Here is a 14,550-nt window from a genome sequence, read left to right as displayed (position 1 = left end):
TGGCCGCCCAGCTTTCCGCGGTAGGCATTCTCCACTGTGGATTTCTTCCCTCCTGTCCTCTCAGTCCACCTCCCCACTGCCAACAGTTTCTCACCCTGAACCAGTTCTCCAGTTCCCACGTTCCAGCTCCCAGACCCCCTGTTCAGCTGTGAACCAACGTCTCAGTCTGGATACACTGAGCCATGGTGCAGACCCTCCGTGTGTTTCTCACTCTTTCCCATCTGCCACAGATCAGCCGCTTCACCCTCTTTGAACAGTCCCAAATGCCTTCCTTCTAAGCCAGGGAAATTCCCCATTGGAGAAGGGGTTTCCCCGTTAGATAAGGGACATTTCCCCGAATTCAGCAATCTCCCCTCTGTTTCAGATCCCCCCACCTCAGGGTGTGGGACCTGTCCCTTTCCTTCTCCTCCTCTTTCTCCTTCTTTTCCCCCTCTGTCCTACCCAGTTATGCCTGGATCTTTCCAGTCCTTTCTGGTGTCCAAGGTCATCTGCTGGTGTTCAGCTGATTCTCTGTGGGAATTATTGCATCTTTGAATGTGTTCCTGATGCATCTGTGGAGAGGGATGCATTCCACATCCTTCTACTTCACTGCCATCTTTCTCTTCTATTTTTTTAAATAAATTTATTTATATTTATTTATTGGCTGTGTTGGGTCTTTGTTGCTGCACACGGGCTTTCTCTAGCTGCAGTGAGCTGACTCCTCACTGTGGTGGCTTCTCTTGTTGCGGAACATGGGCTCTAGACACCTATTCTGGCTACTTTTAAGATAGCAAGTGACAAATTTCTCAGCTCAGTCCTGACATGTAGAATCACTGGGGGAGCAACAGCCTAAATGTTGGTTACTCTAGGCAGTCCACCTGCAGAGGAGTCTAATCTGCTAACAATCATAATCCCACCTAACTGAAGAGTAAATCCTGACATCTACTTAATGGCATCATAAAAAACTTTCATTAAAGTGTTTTTTTTTTTTTAAGAATACTGATTTATAGTCAGAGAATTTCCAGAGGGAAAAAATGTGATTAGTTCTACTTCAGTTGCATAGAGAGCATTCTAGAAATGAAAAGGTCAAACAATCATTTGTTTCCACCTTTACTGTCAGGGAAAAAAATGTTTTATTTGAGGAAGTAGAATAAAGTGAAGGGTATAAATCAGATAACATAATATTTCATAATTAATCCTACTCTTCTGCAAGAGTTTGTCTTATATCAACTAATACAGCAGTACTATAAACTTCCATTACATACACATGGCACAAACATTCAAATCCATATACTACAGGAATTTAAATTAAAAAATCTAAGTACAAAGGTACTGCCTCTCTTGAACATCTTTATTATACTATTTAATCTATTTGATTCCTAAGTTCATTTTAGGTGTTATTTTAAAAAAATTATATTTAGCCAACTACTTGTATTTAATGAAACGATTACTTGTTTTTAAGGATATCATTGTTCTCAGTTGTGCTAATAAATTTAGCAACAATTTCACATTGCTCTACTTTATTGAAAAGAATCAGAGATTTTTAAAAAAGCCAATCTGCAATCACACTAATGTCAAATGGAAAATAAAAACCTCTATGAGGAACAGTTTTTGCCTTAAGGCCTTTGTTTTTCTAATATTACATTAAACTAGAAGAGAAATGGCCTGCTTTAAGAATTTAGTTTTATTTTCCACTGAAACACATTTGGAAAAATATATGACTTACACCTGGAACCATACCCTTTCTAACTGAAGCCATCTGTGTGTAGTCACTATAATGGTTCAGGTAAGGCCAGTTAAGTTTTGACATCTGCTAAAACAATGCCTACTGTAAATCTGTATGCTTATTCCTCCATGTAATCTTCTCAGTAGATGTTCAATGTACTCAACAAAGGCTACTTTAATAATTCAAATCTGACTTCTAAAGATGCAATGGACCTGTCAAAAGCTGTTGCATTGCAATTTACTTATGGTAAGTCAGTAAATTTCATCTGTCTCTCATGGCATTGCGTATATTTAAGTCATTCCTATAAATTTTGATGTCAAAAACCACGGAGGACTTTTTTCCCTCTCTTTGTAAAAGAATCAAGAGAACCCCAGTCATTTTTATTATTGCATGATTCACTGTTATACTTGCAGCTTTCTTCAAAAGTCTCCATTTAATAAGAATTTTTACATATGAATTAAATAACTCCAACAGGATACACATTTCTAGATACTGAGGCATCAAAATAAAAAAGTCTACAGAAATCAACATTATCTAGTACATTAAATCTTTAAAAATTACAGTACATTTCACCACCTCAATAAAATAAAACTAGCTATCATCTTCTTTTACCCAAGTTAATATCACCCAAATGTAATATGACAATAGCCATCTTTATATAGGCAAATCAAATGAATTTTTCATCCACTACTCCAAAATTTCTTTGATCAGAAATGAAATCTTAGGCTTCCTAGGTGGCACAGTGGTTGAGATTCCGCCTGCCAATGCAGGGGACACAGCGAGCCCTGCTCCAGGAAGATCCCACGTGCCGCGGAGCAACTAAGCCCCTGCACCACAACTACTGAGCCTGCACTTTAGAGCCCGTGAGCCACAACTATTGAGCCCATGTGCTGCAACTACTGAAGTCCATGTGCCTAGAGCCCATGCTCCACAACAAGAGAAGCCACGGCAATGAGGAGCCCGCGCACCACAACGAAGAGTAGCCCCCTACTCACCGCAACTAAAAAGAAAGCCCACGCACAGCAAAAAAGACCCAACACAGCCAATAAAAAAATTAATTAATTAATTAATTTAAAAAAAAGAAATGAAATCTTGTATAAATATGTTTAGGCTATTTGCTTGGAGAGTCATGTTGATAAGAAATTATCCATAAATAAGGTTAAACTGCCAAGAACTATGAAGGAATTCTGGATAGAGAGCTTGGTATGTATTGCAATTAAGAAAGTATCTTAAGAGACTTCCATGTGATATTGACACTTTGTGGCTCAAACTTGTGTAACAAATATATTTTTAGCCACTCACCAATAGTTCTGATAAAAAGTTCTGTGATGGTCACCTCTGAAATTAATGCCTGGGTATATTATCTATAAACCTCACATACCTACACCTACTCGAACCCATCATTATTACTAAAGTCCCCCTCTGCTACTTCAGAAAACTACATAATACAGAATTGTAACCTTGACCATCACTGAAAAAATAAAAAATAACTGTCTGAACAACTGATAAGAATCCTATGGTTTCCATAAAGAGTAAACTGAAACCCAGCACACAGTGGGAGCACAACAGGGAACTGAACATGAGGGAAGAGAGCTCTAAAAGTAGTAATCAACAGACAGTACATCTTTTTCATTATTTTTAAAGTCTACCCATCCACATAAAAGCCACAGTGAAAAGTTTAATGTGCTTCTGCATTGTCAACTCCTCACTATCTATTGATGAACACTGGTTTAAAGCAACTGCTGATTTTTTTAAAAACAGGGTAAATAACTACCTCCTGGCTATTGAATCCAGGGGGAAGAAAGCAAAAGTTTGCCTTTTAATACAATGATAACATTTGTAAAGCTGCCCTTAGCACTTTAGTGTTTTTACTAAGAAAAGGAAAATGGAGTACATGATAATTCTTAATGCCTTTAAAGAAAAATTCTTCAGTAGGTATCTGATCAAATCTTACATTATCATTTGAGTCTGGATTGCTGAACTCAAAATTCCTCTCTTCTTTTGGAGCAGAAAATAGCAGAAAAGAGAGACAAGTCATGTTCTTAAAAAAGCAAAGGAAAAACAAAGAAAGTCTTTGTGAACAATATCTGTTGAGCATCCAGCATATAAAGCGCTATTGTAGTGGTAGGGTGAGGAAAGAGCCAAAACAAGGAACACTAGTACCTGCTTTCAAAGAATTTATGTAACTATGAAATATGTGAAGAATCCTTTATAAAGCACTGCTATATCTATTTTGCTTGTTTTTGTAAGTATACTGCTATACTGTTATATACATGAGGGCAGGGACTGTGTCATGTCTTGTCCATTCACCACAATAAGCTCAGTGCCTACTGCAATGTCTAGCACAAGTAATTCAAAAATTATTTTTTGTATAAATGAAGACTTTCAACAGCTATGTCAACACCGCTACTTGGCTTCCTTGACTTCAGTGACCTAGCCCCTTCTGAAAGGCAGAATAATGTCCCTCCAAAGATGTCTTTGCCCTTTCCTCTCCCACTCCCAACCAAGCTTTCCTTACTTGGCAAAAGGGACTTCCAGTTTAATTGTAAAGTTAAGAACACTGAGATGGGGAGATTATCCTGGATTATCCAAATGGGCCTAATCTAATCACATGAGTCCTTTGAAGTTGAAGACAGAAGGTGGGTCAGAGAGATGCAACTGAAGAAGGAGGAGGAGATACTGGAAGTATGAAAGAAACTTGACCTGCTGTTGCTGGCTTTGAAAGTGGTGGAAGGCAGGCCACAAGCCAAGGAATGAGGGTGGTCTTTAGGAGCTGGAAAGGGTTCTCATCTGACAGCCAGCAACGCAACTGGGATGTAAACCCCACAACTGCAAGGAAAAGAAACGTGCCTTACAGCCTCCAGAAAGGAACACTGCCCTGCTGAAATCTTTATTTTAGCCCAGTGGGATCCCAATGTTGTCCTAATGACCTACAGAACTATAAGATAATACATTTCTGTTGCTTAAACCACTAAATTTGTAGTGATTCGCTATGGTAGTGATAGAAAACTAATATATCCCCTTTAACCTCTGCTCTAGCAACCCAAATATACAGCCTCTTGCCATCACCCTGACACAACTTCAATAAAAGATATTTCAATCTGCTCACAATTTTCTGTTCTTAACTCTTCTACTCCACATTCTCATACCTGTCATTATGAAGGAAAGATCTTGTTTAAAAAAAGGGATATCTTGAAACAAATGTCATTTACCCAGCATGAATTAGTATTACCTATTTGGTCAGCATTGTACCAAAGAGTACATGATAACCCCGCAAAATGGTTATAACCAAATGGCAAATTTCACATTCCTAACAACATGCAATATGAAGGACATACACAGAAATGTGTTATTAAATTACCCAGTGTGTCAAATCCTGACTAACTTACTCTCAAAGGAAAAGTCTTTTGTTTTTCAAAGTGGAACCATTTCTTTGCCTTTTGATATTTACACACTTGCTCCAAAATATTAAAAACAATCTCATAAACAATCTGCTTAACAGTAATTAGAATTTTATCTAGTTAAAACAACAGCAGAGCATGCAACAACACAGATGGCAGAAGACTTTCTCCTTGCCTGATCAGTGTCAAAAAAACTGTTCTCCTATTTTATGATTAAGAAGAATTTTGTCACAGGCTATCTCATTACAAAATATACACTAGTGAGTAGAAAAAAACCAGCTTTATTAAGAAAGCCTTCGTTTAGCAGAACACTTTGCTATTTCTGAATGTAAAGACTTCTCTTACTGCCCAGATAAAACCTAGCCAAATATATGATTAAGGAATCAGAATGGATGGAAGTCTATACTATTGACTTCACTCTGGTTCCAAGTCCTTAAGCCCACTAATTCCTTATGGAACAGTTCCCAAACTTGGAGCTTTTAAAAATCGCAATGACCAAGTTCCACCTCATACCAATTAACTCAAAATGTATGAGGATGGGACAGGCATAAGTATTTCTAAAGCTCCCGTGAGTGGTCCCAGTGTGGTTTATTACCGGCAAAGTGGCGGGATAGCAATGTGCTGAATGGAATCAGTGGGCCTGGGACCTGGTAGTGGCTCTACTACCAGCGAGTCTGGGCACATTACTGGGCAGCCATTTCCTCATCAGTAAAAAGTTAAGGTTGGAAAAGTCATTTCTAATATCTAACGTTATGTTATGACTCTAGGATGAGATTCCTTAGTTCTCTTCTAAAGATTAAACTGCCTGACATTTAAACCACGCAAAAAAAAAAAATCAAAATCCCTGATCTGATATTTATTCCAATTTATTAGGAATAAAAAAAAAGTAAGGAAAGATTGTTTTACAGTAGGTTTCAAATTTAGCTATACTTTAATCCCACAGATTTTGATATATCATTATGTCTATCCAGGTCATAAAATGACATATGTGTTGACAATGACTGGGAAGCTTGAATTATCTCCAAATGTAGCCTGCTATTAGACTATTTCTTGAATTCCCATTAAATTATATACTGCACGTATTCTGATTTTCTTAAATAGCATTCCTGGCCTCATAAATATAAAACGATTTTACCTTTTCACTAAATATTAACTGATTTCATAAAAGCACATAATTAATGACATCAGGAACATGGGATGAAAGAATTCCTTTGTAGCAAGTTATTGTTTGATAGTCTCAAACTGAATTCTCACCCTTGGCCAGCCCTCTTACAAATGTACGCTGTTATGAGGGTGCTTGGGAAAAGGTTAATTCACTCAACACGTTAAGCACTGTACCAGGGTTTGAGAATTGGGTGGCAGACTTCTAAGATACACCTCCAATGATCCCTGCCTCCTGGTATTCACACGCTTGTGTAATCCCCTATTCCTCTGAGTGTGGGATGGGTCTAGTGATTTCCTTCTAAAGAAGAGAATATGGCAAAAGTGATGGGATGTCATGTCTGTAACTAGGTTATACAATTGTGTGATGTCCTTCTTGCTAGCATTCTTTTTTACTGGCACTCTTTTTTGCCCTCTCATGTACTTGCTCAGAGGGAGATGATCTATGGAGAGGTCCAAGTGGCAAGGAACCACAGGAAGCCTCTGGCTAACAGCCCAATGGGGAAATGAATTCTGCCAACAACCATGTGAGTGAACTAGGAAGTGGATCATTCCACAGCAAGCTTTTAGAATAATTCAAGCCCAGTCAACACATTGATTTTTGCCTTGTAAGAGACCCACCTAGGTCATTCCTGCATTCCTGGCCCAGCGTGAGATAATAAATGTCATTTTGTGCTAAATTTTGTTGTAATGTATTATTCAGCAATAGGTAACCAAGATATGCATGCAGCAATGAATAAAAACACTGTACCGAAGAAACCAAGAGTTGCATAATGAGTAGGTTCAAGGTATCAACAATCTAGTATCAGCTGAGAGACATGTAAATAAATGCAATAAAGTGTTTTAGACTCTTTGACAGCGGTACACATATGGAGGGTATGGTGGGGACATAAGAAAGGTTTTGTGCTGGGAAGGGCACAGGCAGTGAAGTTCTTTAAAAGGGAGGAATGTGAGTTATAATCATAAAAGTAGGAAATATGATGGTCAGTTTAGTAAACTATAGGTAATTCAGTAAGACTGGAACATAGAGGGAAGAGATGATTATTCATCTTCCAACTTCAAAAGTATACAAACATTTATAGGTAACATAAGAGTCTAAGAGGTCTCTAGCACTGAAGATAGTATAATTTTAGTTATATTAGTATAGTAGACTCAACCTACACTAGATTACAGATTATCATTTTATTATGGAATTCTATCACTTGATTATGAATAAACTGGTCCATGCTCCAAGATAGGATGTGGCCAGGGCCAACCCTTCTACCTGTATACCAGACCCCAATTCTCTCCCACCTATTCAAGGAAATTTCTCCAGCAATTATCTCTTCTCTCTACTGCACTCCATCAAATATCCTCTCTCTACTGGATCATTCCCAGCCCATATTTTAAAACAAAAATAAAGGCCCCTCCCCTAACTCTACATGCCATGTGTGCATAGCTCTCCCTTTATAATAAAACTCAAAAGTGTTGTCAATACTCAACCATCACCATCTCTACATCTCCATTTTCTCTTGTATGCACATCAACCAGGCTTTTTTCCTCCACCTATCTGCCAAACTTGCCCTTATTAAAGTCACCAATGACTGCCACCACATTGCTAAATACAATGACCAATTCTCAGTCTTCCTCTTACTTTACCTATGACCAGCAGGTGATACAAACAATAACTCCTTCCTTGAAATACATGGGTCCCAGAACATGGCATTCTCCTGGTGTTTATTTTTCTCATTCATTCTCTTTTGCTGATTCCTCATTTCTCTGCCCCTCTAAATATAGAATGTTCTAGATCTCAGTCCTTGGACCTCCTGTCTCTTCTGTGATACTGTGACATAATAAGAAATATTATATATAATATTGATATATAATAACAAGTATTGTATATATATTTATTTGGTATTGGTCCCTGTTTCTGACACGAGCTCTTAAAACTCCTGGAACTTTGGAATTTCCTAAGAGATGAGAGCTATAAAGGTGTCTTCTGTTATGTTAATGAGGTAAGGTGACTTGGAAAGCACCTAAAGATGGGGGCTAGTTGCCAGGAGAACCAACCAAGTGATTAGAGAGTTGGAATTTTCAGTCCTATCCCCTGACCTCCAGGGATGGAAGAGGGACTGGAGGTTAAATCAGTCTCCAACAATCCAATAATTTAATCAATCGTGCCTATGTAATGAAGCTTCCATAAAAACCCAACAGGAGGGGTTTCAGAGAGCTTCCACATGGGTGAACACATGGAGATTTGGGGAGAGTGGCATGCTCTGAGGGGACATGGAAGCTCCATGCTCTTTCCCTGTACTTTGCCTTACCATCTGGCTGTTCCTGAGTTCTATCCTTTCATAATAAACCAGAAAATCTAGTAGGTAAAGTGTTTCTCTGAATTCTGTGAGCCACTCTAGGAAATTAACCAAACCCAAGGAGGAGGGTGTTGGAATCCCTGATTTATAGCTGATGGGTCAGAAACACAGATGGCTACCTGGGCTTGCGAATGGCATCTAAAGTGGGGATGGGCGTAGTCCTGTAGAAACTGAGCCCTTAACCTGCAGAATCTGATGCTTTCTCCAGGTAGGCAGTCAAACCTGAGCTGAACTGTAGGACCCCAGCTGGTGTCCAAGAATTGCTTGGTGTGGGGGAAAATCCACAGTATGAAAGTGGGTGCAGAAAGCACTTCCGTCTACACTCACTCCCTACGTGGTCTCTTCCAATCTGAGGTCTTTAAATATCGTCTACAAACTGATGACTCCAAAAATTATTTATAGATAGATACACAGACTGTTCCTCTCTCCATAATTGTCCTTTAGTACAACCAACTACCTACTCAACATTTTTTACTTGGATATTTCTTAACATGTTTAAAACCAAACTCCTGATTAACTTCACCACAACCCCACCCACGAACCTGCTCTTCTCCCACAGTCTTTCCCATCTTAGCAAATGACAACACTAAGCTTCTAGCAGCTCAGACCAAAAATCAAGTGTTAGCCCTATTTCCTCTCTCCTTCTCCCTCTTATCTATCAGCAACATCTGTTGGCTTTACTTTTAATATAGAATCCAACCATTTATTACCACCTCCACTGCTACCAAGCTTACATTTAGTCTCCTAAATGATCTATTTCTGCCTCAAAACCCCCGTTTGCCCACCAATGGTAATCTTTAAAACAAATAAATAAATAAGACAGGCCATGTGATCACTCTGCTCAAAAATCTCCAGTGACTTCCCTTTTCAGATTAAAAGGCAAAGTCCTCACAAAGTTCCATTAACTACCTGCCATTACCTCTCTGATTTCATCTATTACTCTCCCTTAGGCTCACTCCACTTTAGTCACACTGGCCTCCTCCTTGTCCCATGAACACACTAGACACACACTTAGGGCCATTAAACTTGTTTCACCTTAGAACAGGAATGCTCCTTCCTAAGATACTCACCTGTATAGTGAGGCTCCTTCAGGCCTGGGTTCAGATGCTCTCTTCTTTCTATGGCCTGTGCTGCTCTGATCCCTATTCCCTATTCCCCTCCCCACCTTTATTTTTCTTTACAGTACTTACTGCTTTCTGACATACTATGTATTTTATCTGCTTTTTTCTGTCTCCTTTCACTAGAACGTAAGCTCTGTAAGGGCAGGAATTTTTGTCTATTTTGTTTACTGTTGGATAGTGTTGTAGAACAGGACCTGGCAAGAGTATGCACTGTATTCATATTTGATTAATGACAGACTAAATCAACCAAGGGGATTCTCTTGCTGATCCATTCTAATACAGGGGAATAATTTCAAAGGTACCAAAATATTACGTTCATATTTCAATCATTGTGATTATGTTCTGACAGATTTAACTCCCTAATTATACTCATACTGGGCTTATATTGTTAGTTTGAATTGCCCTTATTACATATTAATTAGGAGGGGAAGAGTAGTCCTGAATCATCAGAGACAAAAGGAGAAATTAGATTGATTTAAAAAAATAACTTTCCATAGATAATCCAAAGTGGAAAATCCACACGCAACATTCCATAGAATGTAACTGTTAAGAATTAACAAAGCACAAGAGTAGAAAAGAGGAGTAAAATTTTCAATTTTTATTAGAACCAAACCCCAAAACCTTTTAAGGAGATTTTATAAACTTTCTTATAGGTAACTTATAACCTTTGCCTAAGACACCATCATATATTTTCCATCCATTTTCTAATCTACATCTTTTTCATTTTCCTTTTTCTAAACTAACAGTGATGAAAGAAATAAACTCTCTAGATGAAACTATATACAGTCTCTCAAAGAAGAGGACTTAACTGAACTGAGATAAAGAAATTTTATAAATACAGTTTTACATTTTTATTTGCAGTGTTTTACACATTTTCCAAAGTGCTTTCATGTCTTTATCTATGATCTTCATACTGACAAGTACAATAAGCAGACAGACATCACAACCTCCCCTACCTCCCACATACTTACACTTTACAGATAGAAAAAATTTTGAGTCTCAAAGAAATTAACTGACTTGCTCAAGGTCACAAAGCTATAAATGGTTCAACCTTGACTGTAACCGAATTCTTTTAAATCTAAGTCCACTTTTTTCTAACATAATGACGTATTATCTCACTCAGTGACTAAAGAAAGGTACCACTGCATAAGTCTACAAAGACTTGACTGTAAAAGCATCTTCCTTCAAGACTGGGGATTTTTACATTCCAATCTATTACAAAAGTACTTTGAAGATGGTACATATGTGCTAATATTCTTAGAGGAAAAAAAGCCCAAGAAGTCAATAAAAATCAAGTAAAGAAAATTTAGGATCCAAAGTAGTAGTAACGTGAGATTAATGTTTATTCTCTGCATACAAGATCAATGTTTTAGAACCTCTGAACTATCAAACAGATATCTAATACCACTGCACCCACATAGAGGAAGACATTTAACAGAGGCCATTCCAGGTAAAGTCACTTATTACCACTAGAACTCACACTAGATTCCTATCTAAATAATCCTGGAAATCTGGACTGAAAATACAAGAATGAATGTTTTTTTGCCCTTCTCTCCAAGGCTTAGCTCAGTTTCAGATAAACAAATGGCTCCATGACTCACTTCATCTGTATTTCTTCCTGGTGTCCCCTAATATTCTAAGATGAAGAAAGAGGGATTCCTTTTTCATTCCAGCTGCACCCTAAAGCAATCCAACTGTGGGTCAAGAGTCAAAAGAACTCAAAAAGAGTACATTCCATGTGAGATCAAAAGCTTCATTTTTCTCAACATCAGAGCATAACTGCATTTCTGACCCATATTAAAATTTCTCCTAGTAGAAATCAAGACTCATTTCTGAAGTCAAGCAAGGCTTACTTGGGACTCTCAAACTGCAAATAAGGCTGCAAGCCCAGGGGGTAATAGCACACATGGAATTAATAGAATCTGGCCCAGGTGGGGAGAGCCTTTCATTTGTAGCGCCAGGACACACTAACCTAAAAATAGGCAGGGCTTTAGTACACATGGTTTGGCTCTATGGAACAGTATCTGCCACCTCAGATCCTCTTTTCTTTCTTCCATTTCTCAGCTGATACTGAGGGACTGACATGTTACATCAGACTTTATTACAGTTCCTTCAGGAAAATAAATGGTTGGAGAAAAGTTAAAATAATTTAACTATGAAGGTTAAAAAAAAAAAAGACTTAAACCTACACTAAAGGAAATACATGATCTAGAGTTAATAGTGATACACTAAAGGAAATACACAATCTAGAGTTAATAGTGATTTGGAACCAACGTCCTAGGTAATGAAAATGATCTTTGTCTGGAATATCCCCTGCAAAGCCTAAAATAAAGTAAGGCAAGCAAGGTACGTAGGGGCACAAAATTTAAGGAGGCACTGACTCCAAAGGCTGTTCAAGTGCAGGGTTGTTACCTGAGAGTGAATGCCTCCTTAAATTGTGTACCCTAAATGCCCCACCCAATTTAGAGCCCTGATCCACTATGAGATATACATATTCATCAAAGGCATAGCAGATTTTATGGCTACAGTTAAGAACCTGAGCAGATTTTGAAGTCTGAGATCCTGATCACATTTATCATGGCTATCTTCTGAACACAGTAAGAAAAGAATAGGAGAGGCTTGACATTTTTGCATATATTCTGAAATAAAGTTGCCTTAGAAAAAGGAAAAGTTTATAGTAAAAATGGAAAAGTTTAGTGCTTATAGGGAGATTTCCGCTTTGAATGTGAAAGAACTAAGAGGGTTTAGAATTAACCTTCTGTGTAAACAACTAGAAATTAGAAAAAATATAGGAAACAACTATTTTCTGATGCTGAACAAAGGCAGCACAATATTGATCCCAGACTACTGCCCTAAAAGGGCAATAAATGAGAGAGCCCTCCAGCTTTCTGCCTGGAGGTAATTTCCAAATAATAGTACAGAGAAGGTAACCCCAAAAGAACCCACTAACCTTTCTGAGTTGAAAAGACATATGACACATAAGAAGGGGAAGGTGACTAGAATTGGGGGTATGGAGGGCAGAATAGTTGAGAGAGCTACACAAAGAAAGAGATCCAAAACAACTCTGGCACTTGGTGAATGAAACCCCAAGAGGCGGGCAAAATCAAAATCAACCTCTATGGAAAGAAAATTACCATCAGCCCTCTGTATCTGTGGGTCCTGCATCCATGAATTAAATGAACTACAGATAAAAAAATATTTGTGGAAAAAATTCCAGAAAGTTCCAAAAAGCAAAACTTGAACTTCCCACACTGCTAACTATTCACATAGCATTTCCATTGTATTTACTACTATTTGCGTTGTATTAGGTATTATAAGTAATCTAGAGATGATTTAAAGTATATGGGAGGATATGCGTAGATTATATGCAGACTATACTATTTTATACAAGGAACTTGAGCATCCACGGATTTGGGCATCAGCAGGGGTCAAGGAACCAATCCCACAAAGATACCAAGGGACAACTGTACCAGGAGACTATAAGATAAACTACTGACAGAACTCATAAAAGGCCAGGAACTGTTAAAGTTCCCACTATCCAAAGCAGAAAAATCTTGCTGAATACAGAAGTCAACAGTGACCCCAGAAGGACCATGCCTTAGAAGTGAGGTTAAATTAACCCTATAGACTACTAAAGGTTTGCCCTGAAACTCTTAAAAATAAACCACAAAAGGATCGAACTTACCTGCAAGTAACTTAGCAGCTTACCAGAAAAAATTTTAACATTCTTTAAAGATAATACAACAAAATCCAGCAAGCAACACAAAATTCACAATAATGAGCATACAATCAAAAATTATTAGACCTATGAATAAGTAATGAAATATGACCCATGAACTAGAAGAACAGTCAACATTAACAGGACCAGAAATGAAAGACATGACCAAATTAGAAGATGCAGATGTTAAAACAGCTATAATAAATATGTTTGTTCAGAGACATAATAGAAAACCTGAACATAATGAGACAAGGAACCATATAAAAAAGAATCAAATGGAGCTTCTAGAGATGAAAAATACAATACCTGAAATAAAAATAGCACTGGATGGGATTTACAGCAGATTAGCTACTGCAAAAGATTAGTAAACCCAAAGATACAAACTATTCAAAAAAGGAGATAAAGGGGAAAAAAAAGTCCCCTTCCCCCAAATGAACAGTCTCAGTAACCTGTGGGACAATAAACAATCTAACATGTTTAACTGAAGCATGATAACAAAAGAGATGGGGCAGCGCTGGAAAAAATAATGGCTGAGAAAACTTCAATTTGTGAAAACCCAAAACTCACATTTCCAAGAAGTTCAAGGAATCCCAAGCAGGATAATACAAACACACACTCACACATGAAGGTAAGGCACATCATAAACAAATTACTGAAAACAGTGATAAAGAAAAATCTTAAAAGCAATCAGGGGGAAAAAAGGTACTTTACATATAGCACATAAAGATAAGAATCATCACAGATTTCTCCTCAGAAGGTCTGCAAGCCAGAAGACAACAAAATAAAATCTTTAAAGTGCAAACAAACAAACAAGGCAACCTAGGATGCAGAAAAGAATCAACTAGTAGGCTCAAGACTGCCTGCCAGGTTAGCCCCTGGCTGGTGCCTATGAACTGGGATTGTTAGGAATCTTCCTGAATTCTCTAAATAATAAGGGTCGTTTTCTGTACCTAAAGTGTTTGTGCAAACAATAACAATATGATTTATGCTAAACACCAGTTTTGCTTCCGGAGTCTGGAATTTTGGTACTTTCAAGGGAGAGGATGCCTATGTGACCAGTCCTCAATAAAAACCTTGGATACTGAGTCTCTTA

At 37.9% G+C, this 14,550-nt stretch overlaps 1 protein-coding gene across 3 annotated transcripts in view; it reads right to left on the bottom strand.

Moving 5' to 3' along the window:
* The window catches only part of GLCE (glucuronic acid epimerase), a 125,838-nt gene that overhangs the window by 68,562 nt on the left and 42,726 nt on the right, over positions 1 to 14,550 (bottom strand). The window contains exon 2 of one of the 3 annotated variants that reach the window (XM_057723061.1): positions 4,409 to 4,534. The exons of the other annotated variants lie outside the window; for them this stretch is intronic. The gene's annotated coding sequence lies outside the window, so the exon portion shown is untranslated. The remainder of the gene's footprint in view (positions 1 to 4,408; positions 4,535 to 14,550) is intronic. 3 annotated transcript variants of the gene reach the window in all.

The sequence above is a fragment of the Hippopotamus amphibius genome, chromosome 2 (genome assembly GCF_030028045.1).
Source record: "Hippopotamus amphibius kiboko isolate mHipAmp2 chromosome 2, mHipAmp2.hap2, whole genome shotgun sequence".
In the NCBI taxonomy this organism is placed as follows: domain Eukaryota; kingdom Metazoa; phylum Chordata; class Mammalia; order Artiodactyla; family Hippopotamidae; genus Hippopotamus; species Hippopotamus amphibius.
Note: the sequence above shows the minus strand (reverse complement) of the source record. Positions and strands in the feature narration are given on the sequence as shown.